Consider the following 20,790-nt stretch of genomic DNA (forward strand, 5'->3'; position numbering starts at 1 on the left):
CATGCAACTTAAATAAATCATGATTCTAATGTGAAAGCATATACAATATATGTGTCTAACATTTGTTTCTCAAGTTTCTTTGCAAGCTCTGCCTTATGGTTGACACGGACGAAAATGGCAGATTTACGGATGGTCTTGGTGGGCTAGTACATAAGGCATGGACAGACATGTGAATGTGAGAGTGTGATGCTGAACTGAAATAGTTGGCCACTAGTGTCTGTCACTAATGAGGATAGTACAAAGGTACTCAGTGAAGCGATCTCCCAGTCTGCACCCATCCTCCAATTTACAGGTGGTCTTGGTGGGATAATACATGAGGCCATCCTCCAATTTATGGGTGGTCGAATGTGGCAGGTGTTGGGCTGACTACTGGTGCAAATTACACTTCCTGTGATTAAGATATTTCTGATTTTGTTGCTACCAAGTTCAGAACATTGTGGCTCTTGTGTCCTGCTACATAATCTGTGCCTCATCATTCTGCATGCCCAAATTGGCTGCTAATCTCAAGAGAGAATTATTGCCCATCTTCCCATGTTATTAGTATTATTCAGTGATAAATGGTGATAATAAAATCAGTTAAATTCTATTGCCTTGACATTTATACAGCAACCTCCATAATGTTTGGGACAAAGACACTTTTTTTTCCTTTATTTTCCCCTGTGCTCCACAGTTTTACATTTGTAATCAAACAATTCGCATGTAATTAAAGTGCACATTCCAAATTTTAATCAAGGTTATTTGTATACATTTTGGTTTGACCGTGTAGAAATTATAGAACATTTCAGAGCTCCATAATGTTTGGGACATTTGGTTTCACAGGAGTTTGTAAATACTCATGGATGTTTAATTGCTTTATTGGTACAGGTATAAGAGAGCTAAGCTTGCTTCTCGGCTTTTGATCATCTTTTAAGTCTGTAGTTGTCATTTTTCAACATGAGGGTCAGAGTTGTGCCAATGACAGTCAGAGAAGTCATTATGAGGCTGAAAAACATGAATAAAATAGTAGGAGACATTAGCCACACCTTAGAAATACCAATATCAACTGTTTGGATCATCATTAAGAAGAAAGCACGTACTAGTGAGTTCAGTAATCACAAAGGGACTAGTATTCCAAGGAAGACCTCCACTACTAATGACTGAAGAATTCTCCCCGAACCAAAGCCAAGAACATGAGCTGTCATTGCTCATGGGAGAAATGCATTGGGGTATTTTGAAAGACAACGTGCGATCTTGACACATCTAGAATGATCATTAATTATTTTCCAGCATTGATAGCCCATGTGTATGAACTGTAGTGTTTTTGTTGATCTGTGGCATCCTTGTTCACCTGGGCTTGGGCTCCTCTTTCCTTTCTTCACAACAAGTTACTCCGAGGGCCTGTCCCTGAATACTACCCTCCTCTGTCAGGCCTTTGCATGTTTGACTGCTCTCTTCCCTCCTGCCAACTTGAGAGCCCTGGCTTATTCCAGCTTAATCCCTTTGTTGGAGAATATTTGCAGAAAAAGTATCCGGGGGTAGGGGGCGGGGGGGGGGGGGTGGGGGGGGGAAATAAAAAGAAAGTGCTGCAAATGTATATTTTAGTCATTAAAGCATTATGACTTTAAGAACGTGTTTGATTCAAAAATTGCATCAGTGTTATCTACGCAGCTAACTGTGCCAGAAAACTTGACAATAGCCCAAATGTTTCAAAAAGGAACCTAATTGGAAGTCAACTTCCTCAAAGTCCAGAATAATGGGGAAGTGGCTGTCGCCGCATTTCTGTGCAAGAGTGAAGCAGCCTATCTCAAAGTGGAGCTGGTTACCGGTTATCCACTGGCTCTGGGGATGTGTACGTGTTACCCCGGCCGACAGCTCACAGCAGGCGCCTCGGTGCCAGGCTTATTTGAAAAGTGGCCAACATTCGGCTAACTCATTTCCTCCTCATATAAAATCCAGAATTAAGACAGACTGTCTGGTGTTCAGCCTTTACAGCTTGCGTAATAACTACACATACTACACACACACACACACACACGCGCGCGTGAGTGTGTATATATAGCTTCTCCTTTGAAATTGATCTAATTATATTCTGTGAATGGGAGTTGCTAGGAAACCCCTCAGTGAGTAAACTAAAGTCCTTGGATCATTAAAAGACATTGTTGTTCTGGCTGGATAAAAACATTTTACCTGCAGGTTTAACTTGAAAATGTTAACCAAATGTGTTTTAAAATGGGTACAATTTGCGAAGAGAGTTTTCTCTTGAGGTACAAACTTTTAAACAGAGTCTGTAGACTCTGGGATTGTAGTGGAATTGACAAAAGTTCGAGAGAAACTCAGCAGGCCATGCAGAATCGATAGGATGTAGCCAACTGCTACAAAGAAACACATACCCTCGCGGTGTGGGAGGTCAAACTCTGAGATTTATTGAGGCTGGAAAGGCTCCTTTTATACAGTTGGAGTGTTTGATTGACTGACATCAGCCGCATGAATAACAATAGCAGGCGGGAACATTCTTGCATGTGAATTCCCTTCTTCCCCAGCCTGTTATTGATCTATTAGCTGAGCAGCTTGGCCAGTGCCATTTTAGGGCTGCTGGTCTTGTACTGCTCCAGCTTTCAACCACACTGGTTCGCTGTGTTAAGGGACGTGTTACTATGTGCGATGCTGCTGTTTACTACCGCACATGCCGTGTGATGTGCTGGCTCGACCTCCATGGTGGTGGGCTGCCACAAGGAAGTAAAGGGTAACTGATGTTTTGGGCCTGAGCCCTTTGACAAGGTATGAGCAGAAAACAGGCAGGAGCCTGAATAAAAAGGTGGGGGTGAGCTGGGGAGGAAAGGAGAGGAGGGTAGGAGCACAGACTAACAGGGAAGAGGTCATAAGATATAGGTAGGGGGAAGAAGAGAAAAAAAGCTGAGAAGTGGTGGGAGAGTAGAAAAGGAAGAGAAGGGGTGGAGAGCTGGAGGAAAGCGGACAGGGAAAGAGGGAGACTTGGGGGAGGTAAAAGGTAAGAGTTCAACAGAAATTGGAGAGTGCCCAAAAGGAATATAAGGTGGTGTTCCTCCAATTTGCAGGTAGTCTTGGTGTGGCTGGAGCATGAAACCTGAGGGTGATCTGACATCAGTTTATAAAATTATGAGTGGTATAGAACAAATAGAGTCTTTTTCCAAGGGTAGAAATGTCAAATACTGTCATATAAAATGTCAACGAGTTTTAAGGTGTGACAGTATATAGATATGTTTTTGGGAGATAAATTGGGGCAAGTTTGTTAGTGCAGATCACATACAAACACTTTAAAATAGATCTTATTTAAAATACTGGAGCACTGCAAATGCTAGCCATATCAGTCCCAGAGCCTTGCAGAAGCTTTGGAGGGTGCCCAAGAGACTTCACTAATGGATTGTTGTTTTCAAAAAGGCAACAGATGAAATAAATTGTTGGAGCCACAGATTGTCTGGAGTGGAATTTGCTGTTCTAGGAGGGTTGTGTGGTTGTGCAAGCAGAGAGTGTAAAACAGGCTTTTTTTCTGTGTGAGAGAGAGACAGACACACACACAGATAGGTTCTGAAGTTTTACAGTTCAGCAGCAGCAGCTGGGACTGGAACAGGACAAGCTGGCAAGCTTGTGGAAAACCCCATTTGGAAGACGGGTTGTGAGTGCTTAGTTCAGTCTGGTCAAAGCCCTTGTGGTTCATGCAAGAAGAGAGGACTGGCTGTAAAATGTTTCACTTCAGCAAGACACTGAAGTGGCTGATTAAAAAGGAATCTGTTGTGGGTGTCCAGCATACAACAAATCTCTCTCTGAAAACTGGCAAGAACCTTCCTGAGCGGTAACCATTTACCTTTCAAGCACCAAAGCCTGGTGAACTTTATAAATGTTAAATTTTGTGCACAGTATAAGAATTGCCTGTAACCAGTGAACTTGGAGGAGTGAGAAGTGAGATTGGACTGTGGACCAAATAACTTTTCTGAACTTGCACACACACATTACATAAACATGCGCTTAGAATTAGAAGGGGGTTAAGGTAGATTAGTTAAGTCAATAGTGATAAGTTAGAGTGTGATTCTGTTTTCATGTTTAAAGATAATTAAAAGCAACTTTTGTTTAAGTAACCATTTGTCTCAGTGAATATCTATTGGTGTTGGGTTTTGGGGCCCTCTGGGCTCATAACAAAGGTGAGAGGGAGAAAAATTGAAGGGGATTTGCATGGTTTTACGTAAGTGCCTGGAGTGAGGTGCCACCGGAGATGGTAGAAGCAATGTATAAGAGATATTTAGACAAACATATGAACAGGCCGGGAATGGAGGTATAGGGACTATGTGCAGGCAGATGCGTGCGGTCTGTTTAGTGGCCTGTTTCTGTGCTATACTCTTCTATGTTCTATTCTTCCCCTCCTCACATCCCTGACAGCAGTGACTGCTTTTGGCTGTGGCTCACTGAGTGTCAGCTACTTTGTCCTCATGTGACCCTGAGTGCCAGCAGCAAGTTGGCCATCAGAGTATCACAACCTATCCCCATTATGCCCCCAGGCTCCAAACATTTTGAACAAGAGTAGTTAAAGTTCAGCCTAAAACCCTGAATAAATGTACTAGATCCAGCTGAAATCTGGAAAGGTCAACTAAAGCACAACTTCTCCTCTGGAATATTGGAGAGCTGCTTAACTATTTTATCAACTTTTAAATCTTTTCTCTAGCTTGTCTTTTCTCACCATTCTTGAAGCTAGAAACTTCTTGCAAGGATATAGCTCTGATAGAACCACAGATCCAGAGAACATCACAGCACAGAAAACAAGCCCTTATTCTGTCTCTTCTCACTGATCTGCATCCATTCCATATCCTTCCATACCCATGTACCTGTCCAAATTTCTCTTAATTGTTAAAATTGAGCCCGCATTCACCACTTCAACTGAGAGCTCATTGCACATTCACATCACTCTCTGTGTGAATAAATTCCCCCAAATGTTCCCCCTAAACTTTTTCCCTTTCACCTATAATCCATGTCCTCTGGTTTGAATCCAACCTAACACTAGAGGAAAAAATCCTACTTGCATTTACTCTATCTATGTTTAGCAACATTTCATTTCTGAATCTTCAGGGGACACCGACTGCATTCCGTGCTCCCATTATGGTCTCCTCTACGATGAAGAGACTGGATGTAGACTGGGAGATTGCTTCATTGAGCACCTCGGCTCTGATTGCTGCATCAGCATGGATCTCCCAGTGGCTACCCATTTCAATTTCCCACCCCATTCCCTTGCTAACATGTATGTCCATGGTCTCATGCATTGTCAGATTAACACCACCTGCAAATTGGATGAACAACACCTCATCTTCTGTCTGGGCACCCTCCAACCAGCTGGCATTAACATTGACTTCTCTAGTTTCCATTAAACCCCTCCTCCTGACTTCTCCTTCCCCCTGTCTGACTGTCTCTCCCCCTCTTTCTCTTTCTCTTCCCTTTTATCTCTGGCTCCTTTCACAGAACCAAAATCAATTTATCATATCCAATTAACTACTTTTGTTTGTCTGGTCTCCTCCACGGGCCAGACTTTATTTTATGTCTTCCTGTTCTTTCCTTATTCCTTGAAGAAGGTCCCCATGCCCAAAATGTTGGTATTAAATCTTTACTCCTATGGACGCTGAGAGACTGGCTGAGTACCTCCAGCATTTCTGTGTGTTTTTACTCTATCTATACCCAACATTATTTTAAATACCTCTATCAAATCTCCCCTCATTCTTCCATGCTCCCGGGAATAAAGTCCTAACCTGTTAAACCTCTCCCTGTAGCTCAGTTCCTCAAGTCCCAGGAACATCCTAGTAAATCTTCTCTGAAGTCTTTCAATCTTATTGATGTTTTTGCCTTTAGTTAATTGTCAAAAACTGCACACAATACTCCAAATTTGGCCTCAGCAATTTACCATAACATCTTAACACCTGTAGTGTTAGGTCTGCTTTGTTCATGAATGAGTGAGACAAACACCAGACTGAGTCGAAATCAGGGTTCTTTGTTCTTTATTACCGGATTGTAACACTTGCGACTAACAATGTTAGTCGGAGAATGCATTCTGCCGTTATCAGCAAAATGGTGATTTTTTATACCCTTGGATACGTGCTTAGAACATCATCATATCATTACTTGTCCAATGACTAAAACTGTTGCTATCCTTTCCCTGCTAGCTTCCTGCCTCTCAATCCATCAATGTCTCTCTTATCTTGTAAGTACAAGGATGCATTCACATCTTGTTACAGCCCTGTACAGGGTAACTCCTTACACATTCCCATCTCATGATGTTTTACCTTACAGTAGTCAATACATTGAGTTATGAAGGCTAATGTGCAAACAGCTCTCTTTACGACCCTCTCTTCCTGTGATGCTACTTTCATGGAATTATAGTATGTATCTGTATTCCCATTTCCCTTTGTTCTACTGCCCTGCCTCTTACTGTGTATGTCTATCTTGGTTTGTCCTTCCAAAATGCAACACCTCACACTTGTCTGCATTCAATTCCAGCTGCCTTTTTGTTGCCCATTTTTCCATTTGGTCCAGATTCCTCTGCAAGCTTTGAAAGCCTTCCTCACTGTCCACAATACCTCCAATCTTAGTGTCATCTGCAAATGTGCTGATACAATTTACCACGTTATCACCCAGATCATTGCTATAGATCTCAAAGATGATACAAAATGATGCAAAAAACAATCAGGGCAGGCAACATTTGTGGGAAAAAAGAAACAGAGTTAATGTTTCAGGTCAAAGACCTAGCATCAGAACCGGGAAAGAGAAATTCTGTCAGCGTTATAGCGCTACCTTGTCCTCTTAATCATTATTCAGCAAAAGTGAGTGTTGAGGAGTCAGCTACTGGCTCTTAATTCCATCTTCATCCAACACCCAAGAATATTTCAAAGGGGGACTGCTGAATAGTAATCAGAAATGGGAACTGTTCTCCTTTCCCTCCCCACTCCAACCCATTGTTCAGTACTCATAAGACCAAACCACAGAGTAAACAATAGGTGTTATGTTCTAGATCAGAGAGCCAAATCAATAATTTATTGAAATTGTCATTGGTCTCAACAGTGCTCAGCTCCAGTGTTAATGAACCACTCCAAGTAAACCTCCAGGTCTGCGCTGGCAAGTAGCAGATAATATTTGTGCCACCTAAGAACTAGGCAATGGGTCAATGGCCACCTCATGTTTCAAATAATATGAAAATAAGAAGAAGAAATATTTGTATTCATTAGAAGTAATAATCTTCCTGGCTGGATTTTGTAGAGGACATAAGTCAAGAGTCTAAACCTTAAAAAATGTTAGGTTGCCTAAACAACATAAATGAGCTAATTTATAAATTCAACTGACAACAAAATCTGGCCGTCATGTTGAAGTACACACTTCTAATGTACTATAACTATCTGTCACTCACTACATTCATCTGAAGAAAATACCTTGCTTTCATTGGAAGTTGCAATAGTTTCATTTGTACATTTTCATGATTTTAACTGATCATTTGGAAAGTAGGATTATATCTGTACAAATGTGTGTGTGACTTAGAGGGATACATTGGTGAATTCTGATGATAGGTCTTGAATATGAAGTGTTCATATTGACTAGGACTCTGTTTTCACCAAATGGTATTATCATAGTCTCTGTTTAAGGCCCAGCTCCATTCTGAGATGGAGGTCAGGCAGTTGCCACTCTGGGCTGACTCCCAACAGCTGAAGCCTCAGGAGCAGAGAGTGTTCCTGCAGAGTTTTCCTTCTGAAATGGGGAAGAGGAATTCAGACATAACTTTACAGCCTTCTAGGATGGGGGTCAATGACAGCTTTTAATCTGATGTCCTTGAAGGTCCAAATCCAAGATGGTTGAGCCCAGGGTCAGCAGCCAAGACACCAACGGTTGCAGATTCCAGGGAAGCAACTGACCCTGAATGGCCTCGAGCCATGACAACTTTCTAACACTTCAGGGGATTGGAATCGGGGGCCAAGGTGGGTTGCTTGGATGCCTTAAGGACAGGAGGCTATGCAACTACAGAGTTGCAGGAGGCGTGATTATCAGTGGGATCTATAGACACTTAATGTCTCTGAAGGGACTCTCTTTTGTCTTGTTCAGATCAGATCAGATCTTATTTTTTTGTCATGTAATAAAAACAGAATGTAATATGACACAGAATTGCCATAAGGCAGACAAAGATTCGCCATTAGCATTAGCGTTGGCTCGCCCCTGATAGTCAGAGAAGGAGAAGCAAAAGAGGGTTCCCCAGAGTCACTGAGTGCTCATGGATTTGCCTTCAGGGCTCCTGCAGCTACTGCAGCCGTACACAACTCCAGTTCAGTTCAAACCATCAGCAGCCTGAGCTCAGATCCAAACCTCTGACACATTGAGGAAGTCATCAGGATCCAGAACCCTTCAAGAGCCTCCCTTGCACTCAGCATCCTCTGGAATCTCGGTTCCGATACCTGGTTCTCTTGAGAATATCTCCAGCAGCCCGTAACCTGGTGAGAGTCCTTTGGGCTCAAGTTGCCAACAGCCCACTGCCTGTGTGTGTTCTTAAGCCATGCAGTGAACTGAGATTCACTGGTAGTGTGTTGTGCTGATGGCTGGCTCCAACTCCTGGCTCCACCCCCATCTGCTCGCATATAACCCTGGTTTCTTGCCTAAACGTAGAAGTCTTCTGAAGACTACTGTGAAACCCTTCCCATAGTTATAAGCTAATAAAAGTGTTCTTTCTCCCTCCAGTCATGAGAGCTTTTATTCGCGCTACAAGCTGCAGAACCTCTCGGTGGTCGACCACCATGGTCCGTCCTTAAGGTCACCTCCTCTGTTTCACTTTCTCAATGGGAGGGGTATTTTCTGCATTACCGGTGCCCTACACCAGTTTGCTGCTCCCCTGGAGTCTGCAAGCCCTTGAGACTGCTGCCGTACACAGGTGCTGCCATCTTGGACCCAGACCCTGTACTCGCAGGGTTTTAAATAAAACGCTCTTGGCTCCTTTAACAGACTGCTTAGAGCCTGTATGGAGCCAATAGGCAGGAGGATTGAGTGGTAGGACCCCGAGGTGGGGGAAACTCTGTGTCTCTGCTCCCTGCTCTCCCCAGGTCTGCACCAGTGGCAGGGCTGCCATTTTCCTTTGCACTGAAATGTGTGCCTTTACAGAGCACACATAGGAAAGATTTATTTGTGCACTTTGTGTACAAGATAATAAATGGAATCTTGAATTTTGTAATGTGGCACCTCTTGCCCAACTGAAGCTAATCTAAAAGAAGCCAAGGGAAGCAGTTCAACTCTCAACTCCACTCCAGAACCAAACTTACCCCAACCCAGTCACAGACCTGCATGAAGCAGATAATAGTTGCACATTAGGATACTTGGAGGAAAACTCTCAGTCTTTCACTAACATGTGTTAGAAAATAGACAAAAAATAGGAGCACCACCCAACCTGCCCCACTGCTCAATGAGACTAAGACCCCGCATGATCAATTTGGAACCTGAACTTTAAAACTTCCCTGGGTTTTAAATAAATCCTGATAGACCTAGTGGTTTAGAATCAGAATCAGGTTTATTGTCATGTGTCATGAAACTAGTTGTTTTGTAGCATCAGAATTATGTATTACAGGTCCCAAATTGTCATAATTTACACTTTAATAACTACAGTATTTAAATAATTTGTGCATAAAAGAGAAAAAAAAAGTGAGGTAGTGTCAATAGGTTCATTGACTGTTCAAGAGTTTGATGGCAGAGGGGAAGAACCTGTTTCTGTAATGTTGGGTGTTTGTCTTAAGGCCTCCTGAAATCCTTCCTAATGATAGCAGAGAGAAAAGGGCATGGCCTGGGTGATGAGGATCCATGATGCTTTTTTTGAGATACCACCTCTTGGAGATGTCCTTAATAGGGAGAAGACTAATGCCTACGATGGCATTGGCCAAGTTCACAATTGTCTGTGGCCTTTTCCTGTCATGTGCATTGGCACCTCTGTACCAGACAGTGATGCAACCAGTTGGAATGCTCTCCACGGTACACCTGTAGAAATTTGCAAGAGTACTTGGTGACAGACCGAATCTCCTCAAACTCCTAACAAAATATTGACGCTGGTGAGCCTTCTTCAAGCAATGTCAATCATTCTGTTTGTTCAATCCATCATCCTCACATTGGTCAAAAAGGAGACAAGAGCTTCATCCTGCCTTCAGGGATTTTTACCCTTGCAGGTCACGGCTCTTTAATTCATGTCCATTAAATATGTCGAGTATTTCTGCTTCTTTTCGACTCCTATCATCTTCTCAACCCCCTTCCAATCCTTTTCATTATTTAAATCCATGCACTCTTCCTTTTGAATCCTCAGCTGAGAAAATAGATCTTTCTTATACACTCTATAATTTTACACACCTCAATTCTTTCTTTTCAGTCTTCTCTGTTCCAAAAAAAACAGTCCCAGCTGATCCAATTCTTTCTCATAGTTAAACATTTCCAGACTGTGCAACATTTTTGATCAAGACCCCAGTATTTAAGTCTAGATTTGGCAATCTCATTCTTTTTTTTACAAGTACACTTTTAACTTGATTTCGTACTTGATTGTTTCCTATTACTCTGAGATGGATTTACATTCATGTAGTATTTTCTAGTCCAGTGGTTCTCAATCTTCTTTCACCCAAAGACCACCATCAGTAATCCTTGAGTTATCATGGAACACCTATAACAAGCACATGGGCTATCATGTGGTGGGGAGAGAGGGGTGTGAACTTGAACTTCTTCCCAACCCACAGAGTCAGGGCTTTTGTTTTGATGGGAACATTTTTGGAGAATATTTTGGGTTTTTCTGACATCAGCTTCACACCTTTGTATTACGTATTACTTGTTTATGAAATCAGTGATATTTATTTTTGCTATGTAGCTGAGGACCACAGAGTGTACTGCTCAACAATTTTTTTCGATAGGTTTGCTTCAATAGTCGGTCATCATTGATAGATTCCAGTTGCCCTGATACCACTTTTCCATGGTCACAATGTCCTGGTGAAACCTTTTGCCATGTTTGTCACAGACTGCACCAAGATCAGTGGGGAAGACGTCCCAGTGCCAATGCAGAAAATGAATTTTCAAGGACATGTTGCGCTTCATGGCTTTATATGCTTGAAATAGACTTAAAATATGACAGGAAATCACAAAAATAGGTTATCTCTAAAAAAATGGTATGTGATAGGTAAATTTTATGGTGATTTTCATGATCAGCTGCTCAAAATCCATAAAACACACCCAACAGTGTTCAGGAAGCAAAATCTTCATTGTCCAGTCTAACAAACAATAGACCATCACTTGAGAAATACTGTTCTGCTTCACTTTTGTTAAATTATTTCCCAGTCTAGTATAGATGGCCTTGTTCCAATCTTTATTCCTGTTTTATCTTTGGTCTATTCCGTAACTGCTGAATCTAACTGAATTAGGTTCACAACCATTGATTGACAGGAGAGAGTATATTAGTATGATTCCATTTGAAAAGCTTCATTCCATAAAGCAAAATTCTGCAATGTGTCTCTCTGTTGGATTTATTGCATACTGGCTATAGTACTGTAGTTCTCCTAAATCCAACTTAAAGGTGGTGTACTTTATCCTTTTACACAGCTGCATCTCTGGAAGAACAGAAGAACTTGGAACAGGACTAGGCCTTCTGGACCATCTAGCCTGCTCCACCATTCAATAAGATCATGGCGATGTGGCTGTTGATTCTGCTCCAATTACTGTTCCCCATAACTCTTAATTATTATTCAAAAATCTATCTTACTATGTCTTGAATACATTCAATGAAGCAGCTTCTACTGCTTCTTTGTGCAGAGAATTCCACAGATTCACTTTTTTTCTCTCTCTTTAAAATCTTGAGGCTTTTAACCTTAGTTCTAGTCTCACCTGCTCGTGGAAACAACCTCCCTGCTTCTTTCATGCTTTTCACAATTTTATATCTCCGTAAGATACCTTCCTCATCCTTCCAAGTATAGTCCCAGGTTACTCAATCTCTCCTCATAAAATAGCCCTTTCATTTTTGGAATCAACCTGGTGAAGTTCCTCTACATAGCTTCCAAAGCCAGTATATCCTTTCTCAAGTTAAGGAGAGCAGAACTGCATACTTCTCCCCTGCACCTTATACAAATACAAAAGAACCTCTCTGTTCTTTGCAATGAGACCAACATCTCATTTATCTTCTTGATTACATGCAGAAGCTACCATCTAACTTTAGGATAATATAAGGGGAATTAAAATCTCCAACTATTAATGTGAAAGTACTTTTTTACTTGTTAGAAATGTAATTAAAACTTTGCTCTTCTATTTCCCATCCATGCAGCCACAATAGTGCGACCTTTTGATCTGTCATCCTTTCTCAAAGTTGTCTTAATTTCTTGACTCAATATGCCATCAGCTGACATCTCCTAATCCCAGCCCTCCACCCTGAACCATTTCCTTGAACTACATTCTGACTTTTTTTCTCTTTGTTAATGTATGATGAAAAGACAATGAATTTTCCTTCATTGTCAATCTTTACAGATTTATGACAGTTTCAGTGATTTTTCAAAAGTCATTAGAGAGGGACATTGGGCCGGAGGATTGGGGTATCGCACATGTGGTTCCTTTGTTTAAAAAGGGTTCAAGGAGTAAGCCTAGCAATTAGAGGCCTGGAAGTTTGATGTTGGTGGTCAGTAAGATAATGGAAAGTATTCTTAGAGATAATTTATATAAGTATCTAGAGAGAGAGAGGGTCTGATCAGGAATACTCAACATGGGTTTATGCGGGGAAGATCATGTTTGACAAATCTTGTTGAATTTTTTGAGGAGGTGACCCAGAAGGTTGATGAGGGAAGGTTAGTAAGGAAGGTTCAGGGGCTACGTATTAATTTTGAGATACTCATATGGGTTCAACGGTGGTGTGGTAAATCTGTGTCATGCAGTTGATCTCTCACTATGCTTAGTCTGCACTACTGGCCACAAACAAGCCTGCAGCTGACGTGGACATTTACCCCTCCATAAATCTTCATCCGCGAAGCCAAACCAAAGAAGAAAGAAAGAAAAGAAGATCTCTACCACCAAGGGCACTCCCCTTGACTATAACTGTGTATGCACCCATTATCATTCATTATTGTACTACTGAGTTTCTACTAATAAAAGCCATGATATGTGTTTAACTACACTGCCTTTGATCTCTTCATTATCTGGCACATCAGGTGGCTAGAAGGTAGATTCCAGAGAGTCACAGTGGAGAACTGTCTGTCAGGATGGATCCCTCAGGGATCGGTGTTGGGTCCCTTGTTAATTGTCAATTACATTAATGATTTGGATGATGGTGTGGTAAATTGGATTAGTAAATATGTGGATGATACAAAGATAGGTGGAGTTGTGGATAGTGAAGAAGATTTTCAGAGATTGCAGAGGGATTTGGACTGCTTAGAAAAGTGGGCTGACAGATGGCAGTTGGAGTTTAATGCTGAGAAGTGTGAAGTGCTTCATTTTGGAAAAAAATAATCAAAACAGGACATATGTAGTAAATGGGAGGGCAATGAGGAATACAGAGGAACAGAAAGATCTAGGAATAATGGTTCATCGTTCTTTAAAGGTGGAATCTCATGTGGATAGAGTGGTGAAGAAAGCTTGTGATATGCTGACCTTTATAAAACAAAGCATAGAATATAGGAGTTGGGAAGTGATGTTGAAACTATTCAAGGCATTGGTGAGGCCAAATTTAGAATACTGTGTGCAGTTCTGGTCACCAAATTATAGGAAAGATATCAACAAGGTAGAGAGAGGGCAGAGAAGATTTACGAAAATGTTACCTGGATTTCAGAATCTAGATTACAAAGAAAAATTGAGTAGATTAGTTCTTTATTCATTGGAGCGTAGAAGGTTGAGGGGGGGACTTAATAGAGGTATTTAAAATTATGAGAGGGATAGATAGAGTGCATGTGAATAGGCTCTTTCCCTTGAGAGTAGGTGAGATTCAAACAAGAGGTCATGAGTTAAGAGTTAGGTGGCAAAAGTTTAGAAGTAACATGAAAGGGAACTTCTTCACTCAGAGAGCGGTGGCTGAGTGGAATGGCCTTCTGGAAGAGATGATCACAGCAAAGCCAATTTTGTCATTTAAGGAAAAGTTGGATAGGTATATGGATGAGAGGGGGATTAGAGGGTTATGGGCAAAGTCCAGGTAGGTGGCATACTCAGGCAGAAAATTCCCAGTAGCTGATGAAGTGCATCTTGCAGCTTGTGGGAAGCTAGGGAGGAAATTGCAGAAGCCCTTGGTGATATTTACATCATCTTTGGCCTCAGGTAAAGAGTCAGAAGACTGGAGGGTGGCTAATTTGTACCGTTGTTTAAAAATGGCAGCAAGAAAAAGTTGGGAAACTACAAGTGAGCTAGATATCAGTGGCTAGAACATTGAAGATGTCTTATGAAGAGATGACGAAGAGGATTGACAAGGATAGGGCAGAGAACATTGTGTATAGGGACTTTAGCATAGTCTTTGACATGATCTAACATCACAGGCTGTTCTGGAAGATTAGATCATTTGGGATCCAAGGGAAACTGGCATATTAGTTTCAAAATTGGTAATTGGAAGGAATCAGAGGGTAGTAGTGGAGGATTGCTGTTCTGATTGGAGGACTGAGCAGTGGTGTGCTGCAAGGATTGGTACTGGGTTGAAACTGTTGTTTGTAATCCATATTAATGATTTGGATGGCAATGAGTTAATAGGATCAGTACACTTAAAGATGACACCAAACGTGGTGGTGTAGTGGACAGTGGGGAAAGATACCTGTTTATAACCAGATCTAGATCGGTTAGTAATGTCGCCAAGGAGATATATTTTAACTTTTGTTTGCTATAAGGCAAACGTGGAGTCGCAATGAGCATTGCCCAGTGGTCCTAACAATAGGAAAAAGAGTTCCAAAGGAGAATCCCTTTACAGTCATTGAGTGCCCATGAAGGGTCGATACGACACTGTACGACTGTGTCTGCAGATGCAGGGTTCAAACGTAACTAAGAAAAGAGAAACTAAGCAGGCCATGCAGCATCAATAGGAAGTAAAGGGTAACCAACGTTTCAGGCCTGGGCCCTTCAACAGAAATAAGAAAAGAAGCAGATGCCTGAATTAAAAAGGTCGAAGGAAGGTATGAGGAGGAGAGGTGGGAGGTAAGAGGTGGCAGGGTAGAAGAAGCTTAGGTGATAGGGAAGAGGGCTAAGAAAGATAGCTCTCTTATCACAGGAGAAGCAAGGGAAGGGGATGGGGAACTAGAAGAAAGGAGACAGAGGGATAGGGAAAGAGAGAGAGAGAGAGAGAGAGAGAGAGACACACACACACACACACACACACACACACACACACACACACACACACACACACACACACACACACACACACACACACACACACACACAAAGGGGGTATATGGATATTGCATGGGGTCCTACGAGGCAGGTAGGGTTGTAGGTGAGAACAGGGGAATTCTGGCCTTGTTGCATTTCACATCAGAAAGGCCCAGGGTGGATGTGAAGATGGAGGAATTGAAAGGAATAGAATTTCCGTTAAACCCTTTACCCTTTACTCTCTCTTTCCCTATGCCTTTGTCTCCTTTCCTCCATGTAACAATAAACAAATCAATTCAACTCATATAGTCAAGGTTACATTTATTTTTGTACCCATCTTGCATTATAACCTGCAATAGCTGTGTAGGCTTTTGTGAACATATCTGTCAATTGTGTGATCTTGAAGTACATTTAACAACCACAGTTTCAGACTTGTATATTGAGGACACTCTCTTTTTCCTGACAATTAAAAAAAATTGTTGTTTTAAAATGATGACTAAGCCATAGATAACTTCCTCTACATCCGTAACTTCAATTGATGATAAACTTCTTCCCACGGGCAGTGAGAATGTTGAACGACCAAAGGAACTGCTCACACTAACCATCTTATACATACAAAGCAATATTCATTTATTTATTTGTATAGATGAAATACTTGAAATGCATATGTATTATTTGTCAGTATGTGAATTCTTTCTGGTGCGTCTGCCTGTTTTTGCAACAAGGACTGCTGTTTCGTTGGGTTGTACTTGTACAATGAAATGACAATAAATTTGACTTGAGTTTTAATTTTATTCATATTGTTTGGACTTTGCTTTGTTTTTATTATGACTCTGGAGGATTTTGGTTTTTGAGCTCTTGTACCTGCACTTTGTAATGAATGAAATTTAAACATTTTAAAATTTAGGCATACTGCATGGTAACAGGCCATTCGGCCCATGAGCCCACACTGCCCAATTATACCCAATTAACCTACAACCTCTGGTATGTTTCAAATGGTGGGAGGAAACTGTAGCCTCCAGAGAAAATGCACATAGACCCGGAGAGAAGGTACAAACTCCTTACAACCCCAGCCCTGATCGCTGGTGCTGTTAAGGTGTTATCTAACCGTACCACCCATGGTTCTTCAGCATTTCTCTATGCAATTTCCAGTTTCTCACATAAGATTGAATGTGAAATTCTGGGTGTTTATGTTGTATTTTATATTCTATATAGATATGTTTTAAAGGAGATAAATTGTGGGTTTTTTTTTAGTGTAGGTCACAAACAAACACAAACACTTCACAACACAGATCTCATTTAATTCCAGAGCTCTGCTCAAGCCAGACAGTCCAGGCTCCCAGTGCCTTTGTAAAGATGATGGAAATCACTTTGCTGAAGAACTTCACAAGTAGGTGTTAATTGGACATCCTGTGGAGTAATGTTTTGGAAAGCATCAGATGAACAGACTCAAAAGTTTGGGTCCGGTGCTGCAATCTATCTGAATGCAGTTTGCTGTTCTAAGAAGGTCATGCAATTTTGAAAGCAGAGGGAGAGAAAGAGAGAGAGAGAGTGAGTGACAGAGAGAGAGAGAGAGAGAGAGAGAGAGAGAGAGAGAGTGCTGGTTTTCTGCAGTGGCTTTTGGAAGCTTGTTTGAAACCCCATTTTGAAGATGGGTTGTGAGTTCTGATTTCAGCCTGTTCAAAGTCCTTGTGGAGATGGCTGGCTATATAAAGTTTTGCCTAAGATAAGGGAAACAGAGAAGGAACACTGTGGTGACCTGAAAGAAAAAGGAAAAGCCTGATGGTTCAGGTTTCTTCAGCAAGACACTCAGGTGGCTAATTGGAAGGAATCAGTATGTGTCCAACGAGCAACAAATCTCTCTCTGAAATCTTACAAGAATCTTCCTGCGTGGTAACCATTTACCATTCAAGCACCAAAACCTGGTGAAGATTCATAAATGTTAAATTCTGTGCACAGTATAAGAATTTGTTGATACCAGTGAACTTGAAGGAGTGAGAAGTGAGATTGGACTGTGAATCAAAGAACTTTTCTGAACTTACACACACATTACATACACGTGCACTTAGAATTAGTAGGGAGTTAAGTAAGGTTAAGTTAAGTTAATGGTAATAAGTTAAAGTTTTTATGTTTGAAGAAAATTAAAAGTAACTTTTGTTTGGTAAATTTCTCTTGCTGCTGAATTTTGGGGTCCTATGGGCCCGTCACACAATCTTGAAGAAAAACACCCAAACTGAAGATACTAGACTTTTCGGCAAATAGTGAGCTGCTGGAGGAACTCAGCGGGTAACTCAGCATCTGCGCAGAGAAATAGTCAATGTTTCAGCTTATCAAAGGGCCCCGTCCAGAAATGTTGATCATTTCCATGTGTGAATCACTGAGTTCTGCTGGCATTTCATTGTTTGCTGACAACAGTACCTGATTTCTCAATCCTCATTCCAGATTGGTAACAATGTACTACATTTAGTGCATGAATGAATGTGAGTTTATTGTCAGATACATAAAATAATGTACTGATACTGAAATTCTTGCTGCACCAAGTCAACAATAAATATAAATTAAAAGAAAAATCACAAAAATGCTGGAGAAACTTAGCAGGTTCAACAGTGCCTTTAAGTAGTGTTACGAGCACAGAGGAGCCCAAAACCCAGCAGTAATAGATATTCACCAAGACAAATCGTTATTTAACAAAAAGTTGTTTTTAATTATCTTTAAACATAAATATAGAATCACACTTTAGCTTATCACTATTGACTTAACTAACCTAACCTAAAAGAGCTCCAGTATTTTAAATAAGACCTGTTTTAAAGTGTTTGTATGTAACCTACTCTAACAAACCTTTCCCAAGTTACCTCCCAAAAACATATCTATTTACTCTGTCACAATAGCAAAGGTAAGATACATCACCAATGTTTTGGGCTTGAGCCCTTCATCAAGGTGCATGTTCTCTCACATCTTGATGAAGGGCTCAAGGACGAAACGTTGGTGATTTATCTTTACCTTTGCTACATAAAGGCGCTGTTTGACCTGCTGAGTTTCTTCAGCATTTGTGTGTTTTTTTTTTCACACAACAGAATCCTGTGTTTTACCATAAATATAAATTAAGTTACCATATAAGAGATAAACTAGAAAATAAAAATAAAATGACCGTGTGGCAGACCGAGTGGCCGCACAGCTGGACAGGTAGAATTGCTGCACTTAGCGGCCGGCCCAGAATAGTGTGGGCTCCCCTTCTTTGTCCAGGAGAAGCCTGATTTTGCAGACCCGTGTGGGTTGATGGAGCAGGTTGCTTCCCTGCTGGCATGTTGCCAGAGAGACAATGACTCTACAGTGCATTAATGTCACTCCCATTTATGAGGTTTGCTGACATCACTCCCCTTTATGAGGCGTGCTGACACCACTCCCCTTTATGAGGTGTGTTGACATCACTCCCCTTTATGAGGTGCGCTGACATCACTCCCCTTTATGAATTGTGCTGACATCACTCCCCTTTATGAAGTGTGCTGACATCACTCCCCTTTATGAGGTGTGTTGACATCACTCCCCTTTATGAGGTGCGCTGACATCACTCCCCTTTATAAATTGTGCTGACATCACTCCTCTTTATGAAGTCCGCTGACATCACTCTCCTTTATGAATTGTGCTGACATCACTCCGCTTTATGAAGTGCGCAGACATCACTCCCCTTTATGAAATGCGCTGACATCACTCCCCTTTATGAAGTGTGCGATTGTTTAAAATATAAAACAGTTGGTAGTTGACTCTTCTCTGGTCGCTGTTTTTCTTGAGCTCTGCAGTTAGTATCACTAAATTGGTGACTCTGACATGCTCAACGTCTTTTGAGCACCACAGTGAAACATAGTGAGAAAGCCTGCCGAATGGATGCCTTTACTGCGCTGCACGCCGTGGCTGTGAAACTGCCCACCTTCTGGCCTCACAGACCACATCCATGGTTCCAGCAGGCTAAGGCCTAGTTCCACATTAGGAACATAACAAATGAACCACCAAATTCTGGCATGTAGTTGCGTCATTAGATGAAGATTCTGCTGCCAAGATAGAAGGTTTTATTAACAACCTCCCTGAGGAGGATCAATACAGTGTTTTTAAGGCACACCTCCTCACAACTTTCGGCATGTTTGACCTGGAAAGAGGCACACACTTACTCCATCTTGATGATCTAGGAGTCAGAAGGCTGTCAGAACTGATGAATGAAATGCTTACGTTAGTAGACGGACATTTCAACTGCTTAATTTTCAAGGCAGCCTTCTTGGAACGGCTCCCTCGTGACATTGCCCTGCTGCTCTTTTCTGCTAACTTCTCCAAACCAAGGGAAGTGCGAAGGAGGCAGACAGACTTCACAGGGTACTGCAGCCTCCCGTGGCAAAGTTTCAACAGGTCACCTTGGATAGTCAAGTCAATGAAGCCGCCAGTTCTATGGCACTCCACAAGCTACCGAGGAAGAAAAAGCCACTGGAGAACAGTGAGTGGTGTTTCTACTATAGAAAGTGGGGCAGGAATGCGTGCTGCTGTGTGCCATCATGAATTTACGTGGTTGACTCACAGGGAAATGACGCCAACCGCCACTGATGGCCTTAGCAGTTGGCAACCAGACTGGCCTGTCATATGCCACTGATCAGCTCATGGAATGCAAATTGTTAGTTGACATCAGAGCTCAACTCAGTATCTTCCCGCCATCCTCTTATGAGTGGGAATCTCGAGTGCCTCAAGCCGACTTGTGTGCCATCAATGGCTCTACGATTAGCAGTTATGGACCAAGTCGATACAATTGGTATTAGGCGACACACCTTACCATGGACTTTCATGCTAGTGGCCATAGGACAGCCCATTTTGGGAGCTGTCTTCCTGAGGGCACATGGCTTTTTGGTAGATGTAAAAGGGCGCAGTTTGGTCAACGCCACCTCATTCCACATTCCACACATTTAGGACATCGGCTGGCAACCCTGTTATGGAGTTAGGGAAGGAGCTAAAAAGGACCACAAAGGGGGTAATCTCTGGATTACTTCCTGTGCCACGCATATAAAAGGGCATATAAAAAAAACAGAAAGCAAAAAATTTTATAAATATATAAAACGGAAGAGGGTGGCCAGAGTTAACATAAGACCCTTGGAGAATGAGAAAAGAAAACTGGTAGCAAAAAATGAGGAAATGGCTGAGGCATTAAACAAATATTTTGTGTCAGTCTTCACGGTGGAAGACACGTCCAGTATGCCCAAGTGCGGAGTTAAGGATGCGAATGTTGGGGAGGGCCTTGATAAAATAGTTGTAACAAAGGAAGTAGTGATGGAGAAACTAATGGGACTAAAGCCAGACAAATCACCTGGTCCTGATGATATGCATCCAAGGGTTCTGAAGGAAATGGCAGAAGTTATAGTTGATGCATTGGTGGTTATATACCAAAATTCCTTGGATTCTGGGCAGGTCCCGGCAGACTGGAAGACAGCAAATGTCACGCCACTTTTTAAGAAGGGA

The 20,790-nt window shown here is 41.7% G+C and overlaps 2 long non-coding RNA genes across 3 annotated transcripts in view; one reads left to right on the forward strand and one right to left on the reverse strand.

Annotated features, from left to right (window-relative positions):
* Window positions 1-13,113, forward strand: part of LOC138757099 (uncharacterized) — a 115,133-nt gene extending 102,020 nt beyond the window's left edge. Inside the window, exon 4 of the long non-coding RNA XR_011353345.1 lies at window positions 11,581-13,113. This is a non-coding gene — a long non-coding RNA (uncharacterized lncRNA). The remainder of the gene's footprint in view (window positions 1-11,580) is intronic.
* On the reverse strand, window positions 704-18,620 carry LOC138757097 (uncharacterized). 2 transcript variants are annotated; one of them, XR_011353341.1, is made up of 2 exons: window positions 18,449-18,620; window positions 704-981 (listed from the first exon to the last, which is right to left on the reverse strand). It is a non-coding gene; the product is annotated as an uncharacterized lncRNA (long non-coding RNA). The 2 variants fall into 2 exon arrangements; XR_011353342.1 differs by having other exon boundaries at window positions 18,411-18,620.
* Between the last annotated feature and the right edge of the window lie 2,170 nt (window positions 18,621-20,790).

The sequence above is a fragment of the Narcine bancroftii genome, chromosome 3 (genome assembly GCF_036971445.1).
Source record: "Narcine bancroftii isolate sNarBan1 chromosome 3, sNarBan1.hap1, whole genome shotgun sequence".
Classification (NCBI taxonomy): Eukaryota; Metazoa; Chordata; class Chondrichthyes; order Torpediniformes; family Narcinidae; genus Narcine; species Narcine bancroftii.